The sequence below is a fragment of the Nelumbo lutea genome, chromosome 7, assembly GCF_056320005.1.
Source record: "Nelumbo lutea isolate HS-2025 chromosome 7, American lotus-T2T, whole genome shotgun sequence".
Lineage (NCBI taxonomy): Eukaryota > Viridiplantae > Streptophyta > Magnoliopsida > Proteales > Nelumbonaceae > Nelumbo > Nelumbo lutea.
This window is the reverse complement of record NC_142690.1, coordinates 32,361,637-32,386,436: the sequence shown is the minus strand read 5'-3', so window position 1 is coordinate 32,386,436 and position 24,800 is coordinate 32,361,637. Positions and strand designations below refer to the sequence as shown.

The 24,800-nt window shown below is 39.6% G+C and overlaps 1 long non-coding RNA gene across 3 annotated transcripts in view; it reads left to right on the top strand.

Annotated features, from left to right (window-relative positions):
- Positions 1-24,800, top strand: part of LOC148846005 (uncharacterized) — a 45,073-nt gene that overhangs the window by 14,223 nt on the left and 6,050 nt on the right. For 2 of the 3 annotated variants that reach the window (XR_016101905.1, XR_016101904.1), the window contains 5 exons: positions 3,719-3,756; positions 4,249-4,439; positions 5,461-5,595; positions 20,312-20,401; positions 23,256-23,321. This is a non-coding gene — a long non-coding RNA (uncharacterized LOC148846005). Of the gene's footprint in view, positions 1-3,677; positions 3,757-4,248; positions 4,440-5,460; positions 5,596-20,311; positions 20,402-23,255; positions 23,322-24,800 lie in introns of all 3 variants that reach the window. The other variant, XR_016101906.1, reaches the window with a different exon arrangement.

The window sequence follows — 24,800 nt, the reverse complement described above, 5'->3', positions numbered from 1 at the left end:
CAGATTTAGGGGGGTCTTGGATCCTATTGAATTTTTGGATCTAATCTGAAGTTGTTTCATCAATTTTGAAATAGAAAAGAATTAAATTATAACAAAATAATTACTGGCTTTAAATAATTATATATTATCAATAATATATGTTTTGTATTAATTTTTATAAAATTTAACCAAGTTGGATCAGATCCGCATCTGATCCAATCATGCAAACGGATCACCTGAATCTGAAATACGTAGGTTGGAACTTGGGTTGGGCAATTGGACTTTCAGAGATCATTGACAGCCCTATACCAGTCCCCCCACCCAACCAATCCCCAAGATCCCAAATAGCTAAGATTTCCATTAGTTAATGGCCTGTATTTTTGATGGACCAAAATTTTCATGATTGGATAACTGCTATTTTGTCTGTTTTATTGCAAATGCCAGAAGTGATGAAATTTTAATGGGAAAATTGGTGAAACTATCAAAATAGTGCAAATATATTAAAACAACTTAGAGAGGATGATGGTTTTTGAGGGTGGGTGTTATGGATTTGATTTTTATTGTCTTTAATGGTCAATTTTTTTGTCAGTATGTTTTAGATGGTCCATGGTAGTGTTCTCTAGATTAACTTTCTAGAGGAAAATAATAGATAAGTTAAAGGATTAGAATATGATCTGATTACTTGCTATCTTGATGATGAAAACTCCTAAGGAGAGTGTTCAATAATATTTTAGCACCCATCAAGAAGTTATAGCAGACAGTAAATTACAGCTTGGAAAGTAAGAAAATGAAGAGGACAGCCATAATAAGTTTGTAAACCCAGAGTTTTCTTAACTATTTGTGTACTTATATTGGGTGTGGGTTATATTACTGCTATCCATCATCCAATGTTGGTCCCAGCTATTTGGGTCTTATGAGTTGGAGGGGTGCACTGGATACAAATTGTTACACGCACCCTCAAACAAGTTCGAATGGCACAAAACAAAGCACAAAGAGATACTGAAAAAAAAAATACACAGATATACGTGGTTTGGCCTTTGACCTATGTTCACAGGCAAGGGGGGAGCAGAAATCTACTAAACCAGTAAAAATGCAGCATAGGATTGAGTAGCCTCACAAAACCCTGGCACCCAATACACTTGAAGCTCTCTCTGTATGAATGGCAGATGCAAATAGTAGATCCACTCAAAAAACCGTATAAACATATGCACAATTGCACATACATGCATGCATTCATGGATAAGACCCATAAGATCCATATACAAAACTTGCCAGGTCTGTGCTGTGGGGTCTGTCAAAGCAAGGCAAAGTTTTGTGGCATATGGTGCCTGGTGTGATCTGCTGGTCTGTTTGGAAAGAGAGAAATGATAGAACCCTTCAAAATCAAGCCTTACCAGTCGAGAAGTTATGTGGTAAGGTGGAAAGGCTGCTGGTGAAATGGGCTAGTACCTTAAGCATCCTCAGGGGGTCATAAGTGCACTGATTTCTATAATCATTGGAGTGACACTATCTCAAATGATGACTTTGCTTTGTCATTGTTTTGCTGTTTTAGTTTCTGGTTGTGGCATTTGGAGTCTTTGTAGAAGGGAACCTCTCCCTTGCTCATATTTTCTTTATTAATGAAAATTTTCTTCTCCTTTGAAAAAAGGAAAAAAAAAAAAACCTGAAGCCAAAGCCTCTTTGCTTTGAATCTGTTCATGTAATGGAGTTTAAAGAATTTTTAGTAGAAATTGACACATTCTCCAAGATTCAGGCATTCTGTCTTCTCAGTCTGTTTTGTTTCTTCTTGGTTTCTTCTCGTTTGTCATTGTTTTGCTGTTTTAGTTTCTGGTTGTGGCATTTGGAGTCTTTGTAGAAGGGAACCTCTCCCTTGCTCATATTTTCTTTATTAATGAAAATTTTCTTCTCCTTTGAAAAAAGGAAAAAAAAAAAAACCTGAAGCCAAAGCCTCTTTGCTTTGAATCTGTTCATGTAATGGAGTTTAAAGAATTTTTAGTAGAAATTGACACATTCTCCAAGATTCAGGCATTCTGTCTTCTCAGTCTGTTTTGTTTCTTCTTGGTTTCTTCTCGTTTGTCATTGTTTTGCTGTTTTAGTTTCTGGTTGTGGCATTTGGAGTCTTTGTAGAAGGGAACCTCTCCCTTGCTCATATTTTCTTTATTAATGAAAATTTTCTTCTCCTTTGAAAAAAGGAAAAAAAAAAAACCTGAAGCCAAAGCCTCTTTGCTTTGAATCTGTTCATGTAATGGAGTTTAAAGAATTTTTAGTAGAAATTGACACATTCTCCAAGATTCAGGCATTCTGTCTTCTCAGTCTGTTTTGTTTCTTCTTGGTTTCTTCTCGTTTGTCCCCCCTCCTGAAATTATTTGTCTTTTGCAAGAAATGTAGATTACTGAAATGAATGGATTTTCTTCTGCCATTTTGTTTATTCTGCCACTCAACCCTATTGCGCAACTTGATCTGTACAATTTGCATGGGATTGAGTCTCAAGTTTGTTAGTTGACCATTGTTAGCTCCCATCATTTAGCAGTTCATTTTACATGAGAGGGAGGGAGGGGATGTAGTTTAATATTTTCAGGATTCCTGTGAATTTTGCCTGCCACTTGACTCTATTGCACAATTGAGTCTCAAGTTTGTTAGTTGTCCATTGTTAGCTCCAATCATATAGCAGTTCATTTTACATGAGAGAGGGAGGAAGGGAGGGAGGGGGATTTGGTTTAATATTTTCAGGATTTCTGTGATTTTTTCAAAATATTGTAGATACTTTTTTTATACAATATTGGTGCGTCAATGTGTATTATAATCAAGACTGTGATCTTTTTTAATAGTAATACACATCTTTACTTTACCTGTTCAAAAAATCATCAACATCCATGCCTTCCACCATCTACTTTCTCTAGTTGGCCAGCCCCATTAAATTCAGGCACAAACAACAATTAGACCCACCTAAAACAACTTGAGCTCCAAGGTAATAATTAAACTCTCAAAGTTTAAATATATCTTCTCTCAAAGCTGTTAGAAATTGGAAAATAACTCCTGAAACAGCAAGAATTGATCAAAAAACATATAAACCAGAAAATTGTGAAATTGCCATTATAATGAGATAAAATGAGAGTTTGCAAATATCTTTTGATCATTAACAGATCCAGAGAAGTTCTAATAATCAGAATAGTAGAGCAGAAATACAATGGAATAGTGTACCTATATGAATCTGCACACCTTTACCTGATGATTACACCTAAAAGTAATACAATTTGATCCATATGCCCCCTCCCTTTCCCTACAACATCCTTTTCATACTCTTCTAGAGCAGGCCCTGCATACAGCTCAACCTGGTAAATATCCCTCTTGCAAGAGTCTGTAATTGTGTTGGGCTAATTTCCCGACCCAATTTAAATAAGGCAGCCAAGTTGTGGGCCAGGTCTCTTTCTTTCCTAATCTGGTTTCTATATTTCAATAGGGAATTAATAGCCAAGGTGTTAATATACATTCATAAATAGAATCTCTTGTAAGATTCTATTTACGTATTTTTAAATATGTAGTTCATACTTCAGAACTGTTTTAGCTTCTTGCATGATAATTTTTGTACCCCACTCCAAAGAGCTGGTTTTACTTCAGTTATTTATGTTATGTTTATATTCCTGAAGAACTTAAATTACTATTACTGAATAAGTTTTTTTATTTAATTTTTATACCAGTCATCCGTCACCTACAGTTCTCATACCTGCTCTTCGAACAGATGGAAACATTGTCACAGGAGATGATGCTCAGACTCAGGTATCTACCTTGTTTATGTACCCGGGATTATAATTGCTTCTTCCATTAAATAATCATAATGAATAAATTAAGAATTTAGAGGTTTCTTACACACACTGGTTTTGAAAATAAATTATCATGTTTCTTTTTATACTTATATCTAGAATGCTTTGTAGTCCACTCCTGGATCTCAAATTTTATTAGTAGATGTAGATGTTTATGGCTGTCCAGTTGCCTTGTCAATTTCTATCCATTCAGCCAGTTCAAATTTCAGATATTTGTATCCCTCCTTTTCTCTCCTCCTTTCCCCCTCCCTCTAAATTTGGTGGTTCAAGTCATTTCTCTTAGCACCTGGAAATGTCTTTTCCCTTGTAATTCCTTCTAAGGTTTCAAAACATCATTGACCCCAGGCAGTTGAGCTGTTCAGACTGGAAACTGGTCACCATTATGGAATTTCAATCTTTTATTTTACATGTCTGAAATTCATGGGTTGATCATTTCTTTCTTTTTCAGGCTGATGTGGATGGAAATGGAACAATCGATTATATTGAATTTATTACTGCAACCATGCATAGGCACAAGCTGATACATTTGTGACAGGATGCCTGGGCTGCTAACTCTATGTTGTTTGGAAGCTCCATAGTTCCTATTCAAAAAGAATAGTCGTCGTTGGCATGAAGAGGAGAGAGAAACTGGCTTACAAGGTAGAAGAGACCATTGTATTTGCATTGATGGTGGGAGTAGCTGGTTGTTTTTATGTTATTATTTTTTACCAAGATGCCCGGGCAGCTTGTTATTTTTATATTTGTTTAATGGTGGGAGTATCTGGAACACCATTTGGTAGCAAGAAACAGTTGTATTTGCATTGTGGAAATGCCAAACATCCACAAAAATTGTATTCTTATTTGCGTCTTTCAAAACAAATGAGCTGAGTGCAAAGTGGGTGTGTAAATCTTGAACCACTTTGCACTCACAAGAACCAAACATTTTTGTTTTGCACTCTACAAATTTGTATTCGTACTCCAACCAAATGGAGCCTTATGTGATGGCATGATCATCATATTTTCCTGACTTTTTTTTCAAATTCATTTTTTTCTTGGCAAGGCAATGCCCTAGCATGGAGAACGGTTAATTTTACCAGGGTATTTAATGGAATTCCATAAAATAGCTAGCAATGTTCAGAGTAGTCACAAGTAGACCTGTTCATGGGCCGGGCTCGGGCTTGGCTTTTAACAAAATTCTAATGGGCCTGGCCCGAAGCCCGAGCCCAACACAGTGTAAAATCAAGCCCAAAGCTTGGCCCATGAACAGGTCTATTCACAAGGAAATCTCTGAAGATAAGAAGTCAATATCATGTTGCTAATTGTGCTAATGCTGATTGCTTTCACTGTCAAAAGTTATACTTGTGTAAAAAGGGCAGCCCAATGCATGAGGCTCCCACCAATGCAGGATCTGGGGAGGGAAAGATGTATGCAGCCTTACCCCTGCATATACACAGAGAGGCTTTTTCCAAGATTTGAACCCTGGTTACCTAGATTGCAATGGAGCAACCCAACCATTGTGCTAAGGCCCACCTTCCAAAAGTTATACTGGTGTAATTTGTCGAAATGCTGACTGCATTTTCTTTGGCCATTTGTTTGTTTCTTTTCCCTGGAATGTTGATTTTGTGCTTTCCATATTAGTTGATTGTGCTAACTGGCTTATTGTTCACTATCTTTTATATAGGTTGCTTGCCTCTGATGTATATGGTGTTACCTATATATGGGATCGATGGATAAGTAATCTCCCATGTCTTGAGCTTATGGCTAACAACCAAACCATGATACTCTAAATAGAATCAAGTTAAATGCGGAAAATCAGGTTTATATTGAACTCAAGAGCTCCATGTTACATTGAATTGATAATTCCTCCATATGTGTTTTCATGCAAATAGGATACATCCTACATCATCTCTTTGATTATATCACTTCAAAGATTTTTTTTTCAGTATAGCCCTTTGCACTGTTGGAATAACTTTCTGGTTGACAGAGAAACTCTGGAATAAGCTTATCAGGTCCAAACATGAAAGAACTCTCCTTTCTGAGCATGCCACACCTTGCCATCTTCTTTCTTCTGATATTGAAACATTAGTTATTTTAATATATTAAGATGCAACTGGGTGGCTTTAAACAGAACAGAATGGTGAAAAAGGATTCATGTAGCTGACCCCATGTAGTTGGGATAAGGCTTGGATGATGATTATGATTAAGATGCAATTAGAGAAATAACTGACTTTAATGTTTTTCATTCCGCATATGTTGTACTTGTGTAGGACTTAAATGTGTTGCACACTGAATCATCTGCATTATTTTGATGAGCATGAGGAATAAATTTCATTACAAGGAGAAAAAGCCACCCTGCTCATACCATAGCAGGTGGACAAACTACAACAGATCCTCTACACAGGCCAAAAAAAGAGTACAACAAGAACCCAAAGAGAGGAGCAGAAAAATAGAAAATCCTTTTCTACTCCCAAGCTTATATCCAGACCTGGGCAACTAAAATCCAAAAAGTCATTTCTTACCCCAACCTTGCCAAAAGAATCAGCTAGCATATTTGCACTCCTAGGTACCCAAGTGAATGAGATGTTCAAACTGGCACCCAAGGAATGCCAATTTTGTTCTTGAGAATTTATCCATAGAATGACAGTTTTGGCAGTCCCCTCAACAACTATATTTGTTAACCCCTGCTGAACAACCAGTTTAAGGCCTTGAATTAAAGCTACCAATTATTCCCTTAGGGAGACTCCGAAACCAGCTAGTCCTGAGTAACTGAGAATTACATTGCCACCAGAGTCCCTAACCACTCCTCCCACTCCAGAACTCACAGGATTTCCAAGACTGCACTCACCAAAGTTTAGTTTGTAGCTTCTTTCTCCAGGTGGACTCCATTCCACTACTCTTTGTTGTACCCTGTTATTAAAACCTGCAACAATGCTCCAACCTCTTAGCTGGTCGTTCAAACTTTACCCCATTGAATTCTTTGCTGATCTGAGCCCAATGTGCGACCCTTACAGTTGTAAGTTTAATCAACTTCACTTCTTTGTGTTTTTCTTTAAAAATTTTGTCATTCCTTTCACACCACAAACCCCACAACATGGCCCCTCTTACACACTGCCATAAAATTCTTCCTTCGAGTAGAGCATCTCATTATATGTGGTTTAAAAAGGTCCACCACATCAGAGGGTGCTGTCGACACTTCTCCCATTCTTCTAGTTTTTACACTTCCTTTGGAGTCTATCACAGGCGTTCAAGATTTTCTTAGCAGGGGGAAATGTGCTGGACCACATTTCTTTAGCAGGGATAGACAGGTTTTTGCCTTCGTTAACAAGGACCCTAAAAAAGGAAGAACTAGGGAAACTGCATTTAACAGATGGAATCCAAACCCTCTCATCAACACCCAAAGGGGTTAGGACAATGTCTTGAAGTAAACCTATATTAACTTTTGGCCTGGAAACTAATGAGATGATTCCCTTAATCATCTGCATTATTATTAAACCTATATTCACTCTTGACCTGGAAAAATAAGCAAATGATGATGTGATGATGGAATGGTGAAACCTACATATAAGGTTCTGACTATCCGTAGATGGTTACCAAAATAAATTAATGAATCAAAACTTTCTTAATATTAAACAGCCTTGGTTTTCAAACAAAGTATACAGCCTTGCCTCAATCATACTAGTATAGTTCCAATTAAGTATCTAATTCTCTAATTCTCTTAGAGTGGAATCAAGGGTTTTCATAATGCATTTTTGGTAAACTTGATATTTGAAGAATGAACTCCATTATTTCTCCAAATAATTGTATTTATGATCCTATGCTCTTTGGTGATTGTTGTGATGTTCTCTCTCTTAATATTAAACAGCCTTGGCTTTGAAAAAAAAAAGGTATACAGCCTTACCTCGACCATACAAGTATAGTTCCAATTAAGCATCTAATTCTTTTAGACTGGAAACAAGGGTTTTTATTATGCATTTAGGAAACTTAATATTTGTAGAATGAACTCCATTATTTCTCCAAATAATTGTATTTAAGATCCTATGCCCTTCCTTTGATGATTGACATGATGTTCTATGCTGGTTCAATAGATTCTGTAGTAGGGGTGATCATGGGATGGGCTTAGCACCCATATTAAGGACTATAGCCTGGGCCTGGCCCAAACTAGACCCCATGCCTGAAATATAAGCCTAGATCTATGCCTTTAAAATATAAAATGTGGTATGTAATCATTCATGGAGAGAGAGAGAGAGAGAGAGAGAGAGAGAGGAAGATACGATTGAGAGAAAAGAACTGACATCTCTGGTGGCCGCCAGTTCACTATTTATATTAATTTAATAAAAATAACTGAAATTACAAGTATGCCCTTAGCGGCACACCCTAGAGACAAACTAATAAAAAAGAAGGAAAATTAACTAACTGACAGTATCTTAAGAGGACAACCTACTAACAGCAACTATAAAGTAACAATTAAATAGGCCTTACAACACTCCCCCTCAAGTTGGGCTGAATATGTCTATCATGCCCAGCTTGTCACATAACTCATTGTGCCGCGAGTATGGAAGCTCTTTTGTGAGGACATCAGCGAGTTGTTCCTTGGAGTTGACATAAGGGATGCAAATTTCTCTTTTTTCCAATTTTTCCCATATGAGGTGTTTGTCCACCTCAATGTGCTTGGTCCTCTCATGTAGGACAGGGTTGCTGGCAATGTTTATGGCTGCCTTGTTGTCACAGTAAAGAGACATAGGATTATGAACAACAACTCCAAGCTCCCCTAGAAGATTCTTTAGCCAAAGGACTTTAGCCACCCCATGTGTCATAGCTCTATATTTAGCTTCAACACTTGACCTTGCTACCACACTTTGTTTCTTGCTTTTCCAGGTCACTAGGTTTCCTCCCACAAATGTGCAATACCCACTCGTGGACTTTCTGTCATCCACAACACCTGCCCAATCAGCATCTGTAAAGACTTCCATCTTTAGGTGATTATGTTTACTGAATAGTAGACCTGCTCCAAGATATTGTTTTAAGTATCTAAGAACTCTCTCTGCTGCCTCCATGTGTGGTTTCTTAGGAGAGTGCATGAATTGGCTTAAAACCCCAACTGAATAGGCAATGTCTGGACGGGTCATAGACAAATAAATCAGCTTTCCTACCAACCTTTGGAACTGTTTCACATCTTTCAGAGGTTCACCATCACAATCACCCAACTTGTGGTCAACATCCATGGGAGATCTGCTGGCCTTGCACCTAATTTGCTTGGGTCCTGTAATAGATCAATGGTGTATTTCCTTTGAGAGATAAAGATACCCTTTTCTGAGTGGGTGACTTCAATTCCAAGGAAATACTTCAGGGGACCTAGATCTTTCACTTCAAATTTAGAGGCAAGGAATTGTTTCAATTTTTGTATTTCTGAACTCCAATTTCCTATAATGATGATATCATCCACATACACTATCAATACAGCAACCTGTTCCTGACATCTCTTCACAAAGAGTGTATGATCAGACTAACATTGTTTGAAGCCCATCTGCTGAACTGCCATGTGAAACTTACTGAACCAAACTCTGGGAGATTGTTTTTGTAAAGAACACTGATGTGGGCCCCACAGCTACGGTCCCACTGTGTTCGTAGGGTAGAAGATGTTCTAGTTTGCCTAGGGTTAGCTATTGGTCATTTAGTTGTTTCAGTTGTTATTTATTTCAATCTTTGTTTTGCTCTATTTGTTATGTAAAGACTAAGGGCAGATCTGTCCTTTCCATGTAATGAGCATAACCTATAAATATTAATTAAAGTGGCGGCGGCAGAACATTAAGCTTCTGCTCCTCCTTTCAACCCTTGTGTTCTACTGCTTCTCCTCCCTCTTCCTCTTCTCTCTTCTTTCTTTTCTTCTTATCTTCGATCCTGAGATCCCATTAGGGTTCAAGACTGATAACAATCCTGAACTTCTACTTGGTATCAGAGCAAGGTTCTCTCATGTGAGTCTAGTCCAGCCGGCCACATGAGAATCATCTAAGGTTGGAAGCTGAGAAAGCAGAGTTCATCGACTGGTTCTTGGAGATCTCCAGAGGATTAGCAGCTGTTTGAAGAAGTGTCACAGTTGTAGCAAGTTGGTGATTAGGAAGAATCAGAGAAGGCTAGGGTTCGGGTAACCTTGGTAGGCAGCGAACTGCATTCTACTGTAAGTCTTTTATTTTCTGAGAGAAGTAACATCAGAAAAGATAGGTTGGACCTATCTAGCAAGGGTGGCCGAACTACTCTAGGGTTTTATCTCTCTATTCTCCAGGGTTTCTCTAGGGTTTTGTCTTATCCCTGCAGCAAACCCTAGTATTAGGCCGAACCTTGTGATCTTATCCCTGCGGCAAACCCTAATAGTTCTCCTCAACATTGATCAGTTTTAGGGTTTCATATTAACCCTAATACAAACCTTATCTGTACGGTATTGTCTAGAGTGTACGGCTCTTAGGACTGATTAAAACCTCAAATTGGCTTCAGCATATCAGATTGCTCTTCAAACTGTTTTTTCAGTTTTCTTTTGGGGTTTTGAACACTTTTGAAGGGGTGAAAACAGTTCGGACTGTTGCTGTTGTGTGTGGTTATTGATTTCAGATCAGTCTTATACATATTTCATGCACATCTATCGTGAGTACAGATTGGTTCTATACTGATTTTGTGACTGTTGTTGGGAGGCCTAGTGCTGGTTTTGACTGTAGTAACCATAATTTTTGATACTTCTGGTTCTTGACCGAAATGGAGTTTAAGAATCAGGCAGAAGGCAGTTTTGGGAACAACAGTTATGGTGGTAGTTCTGAGACAGGTTTTCAGATTACAACCGTAAAGTTTGATGGATCAAACTATTTGGAATGGGCCCAATCAGCCATGATGGCTATTGGGGGAAGGGGCAAAGTAGGGTATCTCTTGGGAGATGTGGCAGAACCTTCCAAGGGAGACCCTATGTATACCAAGTGGGTCCAAGAAAACTACTTGGTTATGACATGGCTTTGTAATTCTATGCAGCCCCATATTAGCCGAAATTACTTATGGGCAAAGACAACCAAGGAGATATGGAATATGATGAAAGAGACTTACTCCCAACCCCTTAATGTTGCCAGAGCATATGAGTTGAAATGTGAGGTGAATGCCCTTAAACAAGGAGAGAAACCGGTGTCGGTCTATTTCTCTACCTTAAAGTCCCTGTGGCATGAGATTGATCACTTAGAGACTCTTGAGTGGGAGAGTCCCAAAGATGCTCAGATACATAGAAAGCACATCAAGACAAACAGAGTGTTTGAGTTCCTGGCAGGACTGAATTCAGAATATGATATTGTGAGACAACAGATTTTGACCAGAGATAGTGTGACCCTCTCTCAGGCATACTCCTTAGTACACAGTGAAGAGACCAAGAGGAAAGTCATGATGCAACCTCAGCCGCTTACACCTGCCTTGGTAGCTGTCAAACCCAAAACAGAGGGTGATTCAGAGAGGGACAGAAAGAAGGAAGATAAAAGGGATGTGGTGTGTGAGCATTGCAAGAAACCTAAACACACAAAAGAAACATGTTGGAAGCTGCATCCACATTTGGTCCCGGCAAAGTTGAGAAATAAAAGGGGTAATGCTCATGTGGCTACGACTACTGATTCAGCATCCTCATCTGGCACGAGAGGCACACCATTAGAGACCTTAGTTGCAGTTTGGGCTGCTCTAATACAATTGGAGAAGGAAATTGGCAGTTCAGCTCAGTTACTGCAGTCATCATCAGCTCCGGCTACATCGGCCTTTGCACACTCAGGTACTCGAGCCTCAGCCTACCATGCCTCCGCTTCAGGTACTACTGAACCGTGTTGGGTAATAGATTCAGGTGCATCCGACCATATGACTAGTTTGCCCTCTTTGTTTACTACTTATCACTTATCTTCTAGTAGGGATAAAGTATCTATAGCTGATGGCTCTCTTGTCCCTATTTCTGGCAAGGGTGACATCAAACTGTCAGATACTATATCCTTGTCCTCTGTCTTGCATGTTCCTAAACTGGATACTAACCTCCTTTCCGTTAGTAGTATTACCAAACATTTGAACTGCTCAGTAACTTTCTTTCCTGACCGATGTGTTTTTCAGGACATGGAGACGAAGAAGGTGATTGGGACTTGCTGTGAGACGAATGGGATCTATCTGCTCGGGGAGAGTTCTCGTCGGGAAGAGTCAGTGGATAAGAAGTTACTTGTTTCTTAAGTTGTGAGTCTGGTTATGCTGTGGCATAACCGATTGGGTCATTTATCTTTTCGGTCCTTGAAGAGTCTGTTTCCTACTTTGTTTGAGTCTGTTGAGTCATCTCAGTTGAAGTGTGAAAGTTGTGAGTTTGCTAAACATTGTAGAAATTCTTATTCATTGAGTAATAAAAGGAGTAATAGTTCTTTTGATATTGTGCATACTGATGTTTGGGGGCCATATCACATTCCTTCTATGGGGGGGTACAGGTATTTTTTGCTATTTGTTGATGACCACACCCGGTTTTCGTGGGTTTATCTTATGCAATCACGAGATGAGGTGCCTTTCCTGACCCAAAATTTCCACCAAATGATCCTAACACAGTTTGATGCCAGGATAAAAATGCTTAGATCTGATAATGCAAAGGAATACTTTGCTAAGCCATTGGCATCGTGCCTCCTTAATCATGGGGTTATCCACCAGAGCACATGCCCTCATACACCTCAGCAGAATGGGGTTGCAGAGAGGAAGAATAGGCACATCTTGGAGGTGGCTAGAAGTATTATCTTTACCTCCAATGTCCCTATTCGCTTCTGGGGTGATGCTATCCTTACGGTGGTATATCTTATTAATCGGATTCCTTCTCGGGTTCTTGATATGAAACCTCCTTTTTCCCTTCTATACTCCAATGAGGAGTTGTTCACTATTCCCCTCAAGACATTTGGTTGTACTTGTTTTGTTCAGCTTCTTGGTCCCCATCACTCCAAGTTTCAACCCAAGGCTTCCAAATGCATTTTTCTTGGTTATGTACAAACTCAAAAGGGTTATTGTTGTTATGATCCTGTCTCAGGGAAGAAGTTTGTATCCATGGATGTCACTTTCTTTGAGGAGACACCCTACTATTCTTGGGTCTCTCCTCAGGGGGAGAGTAGTGAGCGTGGAGATTTGGGTCCTTTTCTTCAGGGGGAGTGCAGTGAGGACAGGGTTAATACCTTTGGGGCTGTTCCCTTACCTATTCCAGTTGGTGATGAGGGCTGTAGTAGCGAGGGTGGTCAAAGGAATCGGGAGTTGAGAGTCTATCATAGGCGATGCAGGCAGGTTGATCCCGGTCATCAACAGTCCCAGCCAGTTACAATCTCTTCTGCGGCTCCAAGTCCAGATATTACAGTCCCAGGGCCCACAGAGACTCCTTCCATTGTTGCTACCTCACCCTCTGCAGATGACCTTGACCTTCCCATTGCCCTCCGTAAAGGAAAACGGCATTGCACCACATCTACAGCCCACTGCATCTCCCAGTTTTTGTCCTATGATCACCTATCTCCCTCCTACAGGTCCTATCTCACCTCCGTTGCTGATGTCCCTATTCCGAGAACAGTGCAAGAAGCCCTATCAGTCCCGGAGTGGAGGTGCAATGCAAGTTGAAATGGATGCCCTATTGAAAAATAATACCTGGGAGCTAGTTGACTTGCCCAAAGGAAAGAAACCAGTTGGATGCAGGTGGGTATTTACTGTGAAGCACAATGCGGATGGTTCCATTGAGAGGTACAAAGCTCGGCTAGTTGCAAAAGGGTTCACTCAGACTTATGGTATAGATTACTTGGAGACATTTGCCCCGGTAGCCAAGATGACCACCATTCGGGTTCTATTATCTCTTGCAGCAAGCTACACTTGGCCTTTGTACCAAATGGATGTTAAGAATGCTTTCCTGAATGGGGACTTGCAGGAAGAGGTTTACATGCAGTTGCCTCCTGGATTCTATGATACAGAGGCAGGTAAGAAGGTTTGTCGGCTCAATAAGGCATTGTATGGTTTGAAGCAGTCACCTAGAGCTTGGTTCGACAGATTCAGACTAGCCCTTGGGAAGTTCGGTTATGTACAGGCCCAGTCAGATCATACACTGTTCATCAAGAGGGTGAAGTCGTCATTGACACTACTTGCAATTTATGTTGATGATATTGTGGTGACAGGAAATGAGAACCATGAGATTGAGTCCCTCAAACAGCTCCATCAAGAGTTTGAGGTGAAAGATCTGGGTACACTACGGTATTTTTTGGGTATTGAGGTTGCTAGATCTAAGCAGGGGATCTTTGTCTCTCAGAGGAAATATGTGTTAGATCTCTTGGTTGAAACTAGAAAGCTAGGTGTCAAACCTGCAGATACACCCATTGAACAGAACCACAGGATTAGTGCAGAGAGTGGGGAGCTGCTTGAAGACAAAGTTATGTTCCAGCGGTTAGTGGGAAAGCTCCTATATCTATGCCTTACCCGACCAAACATCAGTTATGCCGTTAGTGTTATCAGTCAGTACATGCATTCTCCTAGAACCACGCACCTTCTAGCAGCAGAAAGAATACTAGCATACTTGAAGAGATGCCCGGGTAGAGGTATATTATTCAAGAACAATGACCACATGAAGGTGGAAGTCTATACGGATGCCGATTGGGCTGGGAATGCTGATGACAGAAGGTCTACCTTTGGATATTGTGCTCTTGTGGGAGGTAACCTGGTTTCTTGGTGGAGTAAGAAACAGAGTGTTGTCTCTCGATCCAGTGCTAAAGCTGAGTACAGGTCAATGGCTAATGGAGTGGCTAAAATTCTTTGGCTGAGATCACTACTTGAGGAGTTGGGTATTGAGTATGAGAAGCCCCTGATGCTATATTGTGATAATCAAGCGGCTATTAATACAGCACACAACCCAGTGCAGCATGACAGGACTAAACATATTGAAGTTGATCGACACTTTGTACGAGAGAGGGTCTCATCACAAGAAGTGTGTCTCCCATACATCACCTCCAATATGCAACTGGCAGATATCCTCACTAAAGCTATATCACGGAAGAAGCTAGAGATAGATCTATCCAAGTTGGGAATGATAAACATTTATTCTCAACTTGAGGGGGAGTGTAGAGAACACTGATGTGGGCCCCACAGCTACGGTCCCACTGTGTTCGTAGGGTAGAAGATGTTCTAGTCTGCCTAGGGTTAGCTATTGGTCATTTAGTTGTTTCAGTTATTTATTTCAGTCTTTGTTTTGCTCTATTTGTTATGTAAAGACTAAGGGCAGATCTGTCCTTTCCATGTAATGAGCATAACCTATAAATATTAATTAAAGTGGCGGCGGCAGAGCATTAAGCTTCTGCTCCTCCTTTCAACCCTTGTGTTCTACTGCTTCTCCTCCCTCTTCCTCTTCTCTCTTCTTTCTTCTTTCTTTTCTTCTTATCTTCGATCCTGAGATCCATTAGGGTTCAAGACTGATAACAGTCCTGAACTTCTACTGTTTTAAACCATAAAGAGACTTTCACAGTTTGCACACCTTATTTTCACTTCCCTTGGCACAAAATCCAGGGGTTAAACCATGTATACTTCCTCCTCTAAGTCACCATTCAAAAAAACATTCTTTATGTCCAGTTGATGCAATTCCCAGTCAAGATTAGCAGCTAATGACAGGAGAACCATAATTGATTTCATCTTAGCTACTGGAGCAAAAGTCTCATCATAGTGAACCCCGTACACTTGAGTGTACTCTTTGGCTACTAATCTTGCTTTGTACCTTTCAATTGTTCTGTCTGCCATGTGTTTAACAGTAAACACCCACTTACACCCCACGGGGTCTTTCCCCTTTGGAAGATCCACCAATTCCCAAGTTTGATTTTTGTGAAAAGCATTAATCTCCTCCTTCATATCATCTGTCCATTCAGGGCATTTTAAGGCTTCTACAACGTTTCTGGGAACAGGGATGCAAGCAAGTGCAGATAGAAGGGCTTGGTATGAGGGGGAAAGGTGATCATAGGAGCCAAAATGGGTAATGGGGTGTCTGGTAGTGCATGACCTGACTCCCTTTCGTTGAGCAATAGGAATGTCAAGGTCATCCACAGTAGGAGTAGGGGGGGTATCAAAAGGTGCAACAGGGATTGGACTTACCTCCTAGGAGTCTAACGGTGTTGGTTGCTCAATGTTTGGCTGCTCCACATCTCTATCACATTGCTGATCTCTACGACGTGTACGTTGGAAGACACGAAAGGGAGCAAGGTCTGGAATAGAAGGAAGGGAGACTTTGCGGACCTGAACCTGCTTCTCCTCTTCCACACTACTACTCTCCCCCTGAGGAGAAGCAGGGAAGAATGACTCAGACTCAAAGAATGACACATCCATAGACACAAAAAACTTATGACTAACGGGATCAAAGCATCAATATCCTTTTTGAGAGGAGAGATACCCCAGAAAGATACAAGGAATGGACCAAGGGTCTAACTTACCTCGAAACGGAGACAAATCATGGACAAAGGAACGACAACCAAAAACTCTCATGGGAATGGAGAATAAAGGGGACTGAGGGAACAACAACTGATGAGGGGCCATGTAGTTCAGCACTTTGGAGGGCATGCGATTGATGACATAAGCAGCTGCAAGTATAGCATCCATTCAAAACCTTTTTGGAACATTCATGTGTAACATCATCCCGCGAGCTACCTCAATGAGGTGTCTTTTTTCTTTCTGCAACACCATTTTGTTGTGGTGTTCTGGCGCATGAGCTCCTATGAATAGATCCGTGGGAGACAGAACTCATTGAGCTCACTATGGAAGTATTCTTTTGCATTGTCGGATTGGAAGATCTGTATTTCAACATGGAACTGCGTAAATACCATCCTCTAGAAGTCTTTCACAATCTTTGGAACTTTGTCTCTACTACACATAGGGAATACCCATATATAGCGAGAGTAGTCATCGATCAATGTGATAAAGTACTTATATCCGCCCTCAGTGATTACATTAGTAGGCCCCCACACATCAGAATACACAATATGAAAAGGAACACTTGATCTTTTATTATTTGAGTGAAAAGTTGTTCTACATTGTTTGCTCAACTGACATGTTTGACACTGGAACTCTGACACTGAACATGACTTAAATAAAACCGGAAACAAAGACTTTACTATTTCAAAAGAAACATGACCCAATCGACTATGCCACAAAAAAAATTGTCTCTTATTTGACTGACTACGTGACTATGAGGATGACACCGAGAGACCAGCTTTGCTGTCGAGAATGTAGAGACCATCCACTAGGCTCTCTCTACCAATCGTCCTCCCAGAAGTTAGGTCCTGAAAAACACATGAGCCAGGAAAAAAGGTTACACTACAGTTTAAAGAGCTCGTGATACTACTAATTGAAAGCAAATTTATAGGAAGTTGAGGGACATGCAATACACAATTCAGGTTAAGGCCATGGGGAAGAGATATTGATCCTTGGCCTGCAATGGAGGAAAATGAGGCATCTACAAGTCTCACTTTATCCCTTCCTGACAAAAGGCTACAAGTCTGAAACAAGTTCAGCTTACCGGTCATGTGGTTGGAGGCCCCTGAGTCAATGATCCAAGGGGAACCCGTGGGAGTGACATGGAATGCAGAAGCCGTATTACCTGATGTAGATGCAAATGAAGTAGAGGGAATACCAGTGACTGAGCTATTCATTTGTCGCAAAGCCCTACCATAAGACTCCAGGTGTTCTTTGAAGGAGTTCATTATATCTTCCTTGGGGTTAGAATTATTAAGGTGGTCTTGGGTAGTATCGGCAACCTGAGTATCTTGGGTTGCCACATGTGTTGTGTTCATCTTCTTCTGACCATGACCTTTATCCTATTCTTGGTTCTTTTGGGTTTCCCGTGAATGTCCCAACATGTGTCACGTGTATGCCGTGAATGCTGACAGTGGGTACAAAACAACTTGTCTTTATCATCAGTCTTCTTGGTGTCACTTTTCTTTCCCATGTTGTTATTATTCATCACAGCCAAAGCAACTTGTTGCCCCCCCTCAGCTGTAACCATCACACTTCACCTACTTTCTTCCGATTGAACAAGGGAGTATACCTCGTGAACCAACGACAACTCTTTGCTTCCTAGGATCTGAACTCTCAAAGGTTCATAGGCAGGGTTCAGTCCCAACAAGAAGGCAAACACACGCTGCTGAGAAACCAGCTTCCTATAGGCCTTAGCATCGTCATCATGTTTCCACTCTATAGCCTGATAATGATCCAATTCTTTCCATATGGAAGTAAGGGCAGAATAATAGGAAGACAAACTACGATTTCCTTGTTTACAGGTTGAGGATTCAGCTTGTAACTGGTAAGCTTTGGCATAATGCCTTTGCTCAGAATAGGTAGTTTTGGCATGTTCCCAGATCTCACTAGCGGTGTCTGCCCACATAAAGTTCTTCTTCACATCAGGTTCCATGGCTGCAAGGAGCCAAGACATCACCATACTGTTTTCTTGGTCCCACCTATCATGTTCAGCTGTCTCACTCTTGGGTTCTTTCACCCTTCCGTTTATGTAACCAGCTTTTCCCCTTGCCGTTACATAAAGTTTTACACTTTTAGCCCACTCCAGGTAGTTTAGACCATTTAAGGGGGTAATGGGCATGGGAAACATCATGTTTTCACCTCCCATACCAGCTGTGTTGCGGGTCGGTGTAACCCCCGGTGAAGTTGATTCATAATTTGCCATAGAGCTGCTGAAAACAGTCCAAATCCCACACAACTACACAACAGCCACAAATAGAATACCACCCCTCAAGAAACTTACTTCTGGGATGTGGAAAAGAAAACAAAAAACTGCTGAAATCAATTCTATGATGGTTTAGTCATTAAACCAGCCCGGTAATCAGTCCAACACAGCCAAGGTAGACATTACTATCAGTCCGACTACAGCCCATACAGTCTAACAAACCAACATCCAAACGAATGTATAGAACCAAGGAATAAGGCCTTCACAACATTGGCCAAAACACAAAAAACAAGAACACATACCCCGTCCAGCACCTGTACGAAGGTGCCAACCAGAAATTGACTTCACAGCATCGAATAGAGAAGGGAGTCTCTATCTGCATCGCCCTTCTTCGACTAGGGTTTCCTTGATATTACGACCAAGGAAGAACCCAAAGGAGGTGTCGCCAGTAGTCTGCTAGGGTTTCTCTGTCTTCCACGTCCAAGAATTTAAAGGAGGAAAAGAGATGTGGAGCAAGTTCAAAATAGGAGAGACCGAAATTCTTTTATAGCCCAAAAACTTGCTCTGATATCATGTAATCATTCATGCAGAGTAGGAGACGAGAGAGAGAGAGAGAGAGAGAGAGAGAGAAAGAGAAGGAGAGGAAGATACGATTGAGAGAAAAAGAACTGACATCTCTGGCGGCCGCCAGTTCACTATTTATATTAACTTAATAAAAAGAATAGAAATTACAAGTATGCCCCTGGCGGCACACCCTAGAGACAAACTAATAAAAAAGAAGGAAAAATAACTAACTGACAGTATCTTAAGAGGACAACCTACTAACAACAACTATAAAGTAACAATTAAATAGGCCTTACAATATGGTACATGTATTGTGGATCAGGTCTAAAGTATTAGGTCCCGACCCAAACCCAGACCCAGAAGTTTCTGGGCCAGGCCAGGCTAGAAATGATCACCCCTACTCTTTAGTCATCAACTTCATTTATTCCATGGACATTAGATAGAAAATACCCTATTCTATTGTGTGTGAAGCTTTTGGTAAATGTTTTAACTTGATCATATTTCTGTTATCATCAATCTGCTTGTAGATGGCTCAGTAGCTTGCTTCAAAGCAATGCCTCAGGGAATGCCCTTCCTAGTCTGAGGAGGAATCGGTAAAAGTTGGGTTGGGCTTGGATGAGTATGTCACGTCTCAACTAATTTATTTGATTTTTTATTTCTGATGCAGAAAGGGAGTAGGGAGAAAATAGGACATGAAAAAAAAATCAAGGCTAGTCCAATTAATTGACCATATCCTTCTGCAATAACTAATTTAACTACACCTTAAACAGTTTCATGATTATGCAAAAAAAAAAAGGTAAAAAAGGCTACTCAAACCAAATAAAAAGGAATTCTAGCTCTTAGGTTCGTCAACTTAATTTAAGTCTTTCGTTCAATTTTAAGACAAAAGATAACCTAATAAATAATTAAAATAATTAAAATAATTAAATGCATCCTTCAGTTTTCATCATCATCATCTGTGCCTTATCCCAACTGTATATCCTTCAGTTCTTCTGAATTAATTTAATTATTTTGTTGCTTGTCTGACTTTGTTGGCATGATTCTCATTTTTTCATTAGTGTTCTTATGATTGAATATCTTCTGCTTCTAGTCCTCAATCTATGATATACTTGTTTATTTGGTATTTGGGAATGTGCAAAGCAGCATATTAGGCCATTCCTTAAATTTGGAGGATACATAATGATCACAAGGATGTAACCATTTTTGTTTCCATTTTTGTGAACTCCTGCTTGAGCTTTTCAAAGAAGCTTGTTTCTTTGCTTTCTAATAGATTGTCTTTGGATCTGGTAAACATGGGATCATCTATGCTTGGGATCTTCGTGGAGGAAGAACATCTGTTGCTTTTCAAAGTAATAAAGAGGTAAAAAGGGTTAAACATTACCATTTTCTATAAAATATGAATTTCTTTTTTATTTTCTCTTTCATGTACCATTTGTTTTGGCAATCAAAAGATGGAAATAATTGTATATAGGGCAGTTATGTTTTCTGGATACTCTGCCTATGCTTTTTGAAGTACTTTTTATGGACAGTTAATCCAAATCTGAAGATGTAGAGTGAGATTGAATTGTTCTAATTTCCAACATTTGATATGATTTACATAAATAGAAAAGCATAGGCATGAATTCACTCTTATTTAAAGAAAAATAAAAGGAGCAACTCTAGATGTTGTAAGATCACACTGCATCTTCTTGCTTGGAGATGGACATAACATTTGTAAACTCAACTGAACCAAAAATAGCCTGATCCTTACTACATGAGATTAGCTATGCACATCCTACTTGGGCATTCTTCCTAGTAGGGTCCATATCATCTGTCAAATTGTGAGTCCTCAAAATTTTCGCTACTATATCAACTCATATCCTTTTTGGTCCTTCCTCTAGTTCTTCTATAACTTTTAACTTACATTTAATTGCTCCTCATTGGTGTAATAGGTTGTCTTCCATGAACTTGGCTCACAAATCTTAGTCCATTGTGTGGGTGTGTGCTGGGTGTTTAAAATATTCTAGTTTTAGTAACATTTTTGGGGAATGACTTGAGTTATAGGTAGGAGAAGACTAATAACTGGAAGAAGAGAATTATGGTCAGCCACCTTCCTGAGAGCCAAACCCTTTTTTTCTCAAGTTGAAGTGGGTATATATAAATAATCAGGATAGGAGACATGTAAATATGACAAAGAAGTTTGTTATTACAGGTGCCCCTCTGTAACCCCAAGGGGTCCACTCTCTATAGTCAAGCCATCTTGCATAGAATAGAGGACTAAATAATAATATATCAAAGGAAGCCCCATACATAATGATTTTCTTAGATCACTAACCAAAACTTCATATCATTACTCCTTATATGTGGATCCCTATTGTACACCCAAATGTTAATTTGTTGCACATTCTCATTTATGGAACCTCTTACTAGTCTATATTTGTAAAGAATTTTATGGTTTTTCTCCTATCTATCTTACATCATGCAAATATGCAGTAATTCAGTTGATCTGAATTGACCCTAACATTACTAGAAACCAAAAGATACTTGAATGCACATCCACTACCACACACACAATAAGGGAGATTCTCATACCTCTATTTGAATGACCTGTTTTCTATGCTAAAAGAGTAGAGATGAAAAAAAAACAAAAACACAAGTCCCATGGGGTTTATATATGACAAATAGGCATTTTGATTTTGGATCAGTGACTTGGAAATTTAGGAAAATATAGACAATATCTTTTCATATCCCATATACAATATAAAAAGTTCCTCTTGTTAATATATAGACAATATCTTTTCATATCCCATATTCAAGCTGTAAGATTTTTCTTTGTGATATTCATACACCACTGATTTGAATCTAGTATAAGCAGTTGTTAGTGTTGAGTTGGTCCGGTTTGTTTTTATTTAGTTAGGAAGTTGTTGGGCTTTAGGCCCATTAGTTTATGTTTTTTAAGTTGTGACTGTTCAGTTTTTAGTAGCTGCCCTACTAAGGGCATCCTTGTAATATCTCATCTTTTTAAGTTAAGTATAAATATAATGAGAGGGGGGCTGCTAGGGTGATTTTTTTCACAATCCTGGTTGACTTCCTACTCTCTTCTTCTTCTCCTTTCTTCTCTACTGCTGAAATCTTCATCTTCCCCCTCTTTCCTTCACAAGAAACTCGACTAAATCTGCAATTAGTGATCTCTACTGTTAGATAACAACTGAAGTGGCTGAACTGAATGGAATATTGATTTGTTTTTTAGTGAACAAATTATTTAGGAAGATGTGATATCCTTAATGGCTGAATCTGAAGTTGGACTGCTTACTATATACTTGACTGTTTTATTTTTTAATTATTTTATCTACTAAAGTCAAATCAACAAGTCATTCAGTTCAGCGATTTCAGCCATTACCAAATAACCCCTGACTGTACAATCTATTCATCATATTTGTTGTTTGATTTTTCCTTTCTTCAATCCAGGCACATCACCCTCCATTAACATCTTTAAAAATATAGATGATGTTAGAGAAGATCAAGTCTTTGAAGGTACTAGTTTTCATTGTTTTTCGTTATTCTGTTTTTTTTTTTTTTTTTAATATTCGTTATGGTTTATTGTACATCCCAAGTTCCTGTTCAGCACCCATTCGTTATGATTGTTTTCTCATGACCAAAAGTTCAGAACTCTTCAGAATGTCATTTGTTGTCTTTCTGTTGCCAATGCCAAATATCTGTGATTCTGTCTTTATCCAGCCTAGATCAGCTTAACCTTCTCCAAATCTATGGTTTGTGACTGAAAGCATGTGAATACTTTATAACAAATTTTTGGGCATTGTGAACTTATGTTTGATAACTATTTTTTTTTTCAGAACTTGTCTGCAAATATGCAATACTGACTTCAAGTTCATTTTAATTTCTCACAAAAACTACAAGTGCAAATTTTGGCAAGTTCACTGTCTCCTCATCAACCATATTCAAGTTGGATTGCAAATATAAAACATCAAATCCTTGCTCATTGCAACCATCCATTTAGACTGATTAGAATCAGTTCTTTTACTGTCTGGATATGTATTAGGCATGATGTTAACATACAGTTACCATGTTTTAATAACATCTTAGTTGTAGTTGTTTTTCTAATCCTAGATAGTACCATAAATCAAATGGAATCCAAATATGAGATAATGTGCTTTCATGAAAACATATAACTGGAATTTAATTCGCTTCTTTTGTTCTCTTCATCACTTGCATAGGTCAGGTATTTTGGATACAAATAGTTTTCAAGTTACACATATGCATTGCCCACCCCCTGCTTGGCTGTAAGTGAAATTGAACAACTTTTCACATGAATTGATAGTTTAACTGCAATATATTGTCTGCTCTCTACAACTAACTGGTTACTTTTATGACTTTGTGGGGGCTAGGGATGGATCAAAGACATCAATCAATTGCTCATACTTGAGAAAGGCATCATGGCTACCATCATGGATCAAAGACATCTTCCTTTCTCCCTTTTTCAAATATTTCGAAAGCTCTTCTAGCAAACTTTCACCTCCCCAAAAGAAAAGCCCTAAACTCTTGCCAATTCTAACTTCCCTGTCCACCAAACTCTTAAGCTCCACTTTTTCCCCTCAATTTTATCAGCTTGTTGAGACAAAACTAAACTACTCTCATCCGCTTGGCATCCTTCCTCCTCCTCATCCCCAATCCTAGTCCTGATCTCTAGATCATCCCTTATCAAGGTCGCCGTAACCTCCTCTCCTGCAGCTTGAAGCTCCTCCTCCCTCCTTTCATCACCCTACTTCATTCCAGAACTTTTAATTTCCTTCTCTTGTAAACTCTTTTATATTTATTGGAGGGTCCTGCCCCAATCAATCCATCTTTTGGCCTTGAAAAAACCTTTGACACATGGACAAAGTGAGTCTTATTTGCCTCTTTAACTTTCTTCAACCCTTCTGAAGATTCAAAGTCTCCCTCCTTATGAACACATCTTCTCCGACCTAAATGGACTCCAATCCTGCCGACTATGATTTCTGCCTTTTGGAACTCCTTGCGTTATAAAACCGAACCAGAATTGTCACCCTTGTCCATAGCCTCTTTCTCACCCTCAGCACAGTGTCTCTTGACATCAATCCCTTCCTCTCATCCTTGCTTATAACTTCTGCCTTGTCCTCCCCTTCCCCCCTAACTGGTCCCTTCACCGCTTCCCCAGAAACCACCTCCCTTCCCTCCGACTGAATTTCTGATCAAACTACCCCTCTGTTCTCCTTTTCCATACTTCTTTGATGTGACAAGAAGGAAGAAGAGGAAGGAAGCTCGACTTCAAAATCACCAAAACACAGAACAATACCTGCTTGATGACCAGAACTCCACTTCTCAATCCCCCCTTCCCCTGCAGTGATTCCCTGGATCAGACCCTTCAGCTGTGCTTCCACTTTGATCTGTCTCCTCCCTGTTCTTATGCACAATCCATTTCCGCAGATCTTCAGACTGAAACACACACCCAGCTCTTTGGCTCTGTTTAAAATTTCTCTATTTCAAAACCCCCAGCTTGAAATGAGATGTCTTCAAAGTTACCCCAGCTTTCTTGACTGCACTGTCTTTTGAAACTTGAACCCCATTCTTCCTTAACTTCTTTCCTCCCTGAGACACCTCTTCGTCTTCTAAATTCTGATAGTCCCTCCCACTCTCTTTTGACTCCCCTATCCCCTACCCTCTTTAGTTTCTCCTTCCATGTGGACCCCCAAACTCTCCTCTCTCCCCTGACACCATTGTCTTTTCATAAAAATAAACTCATT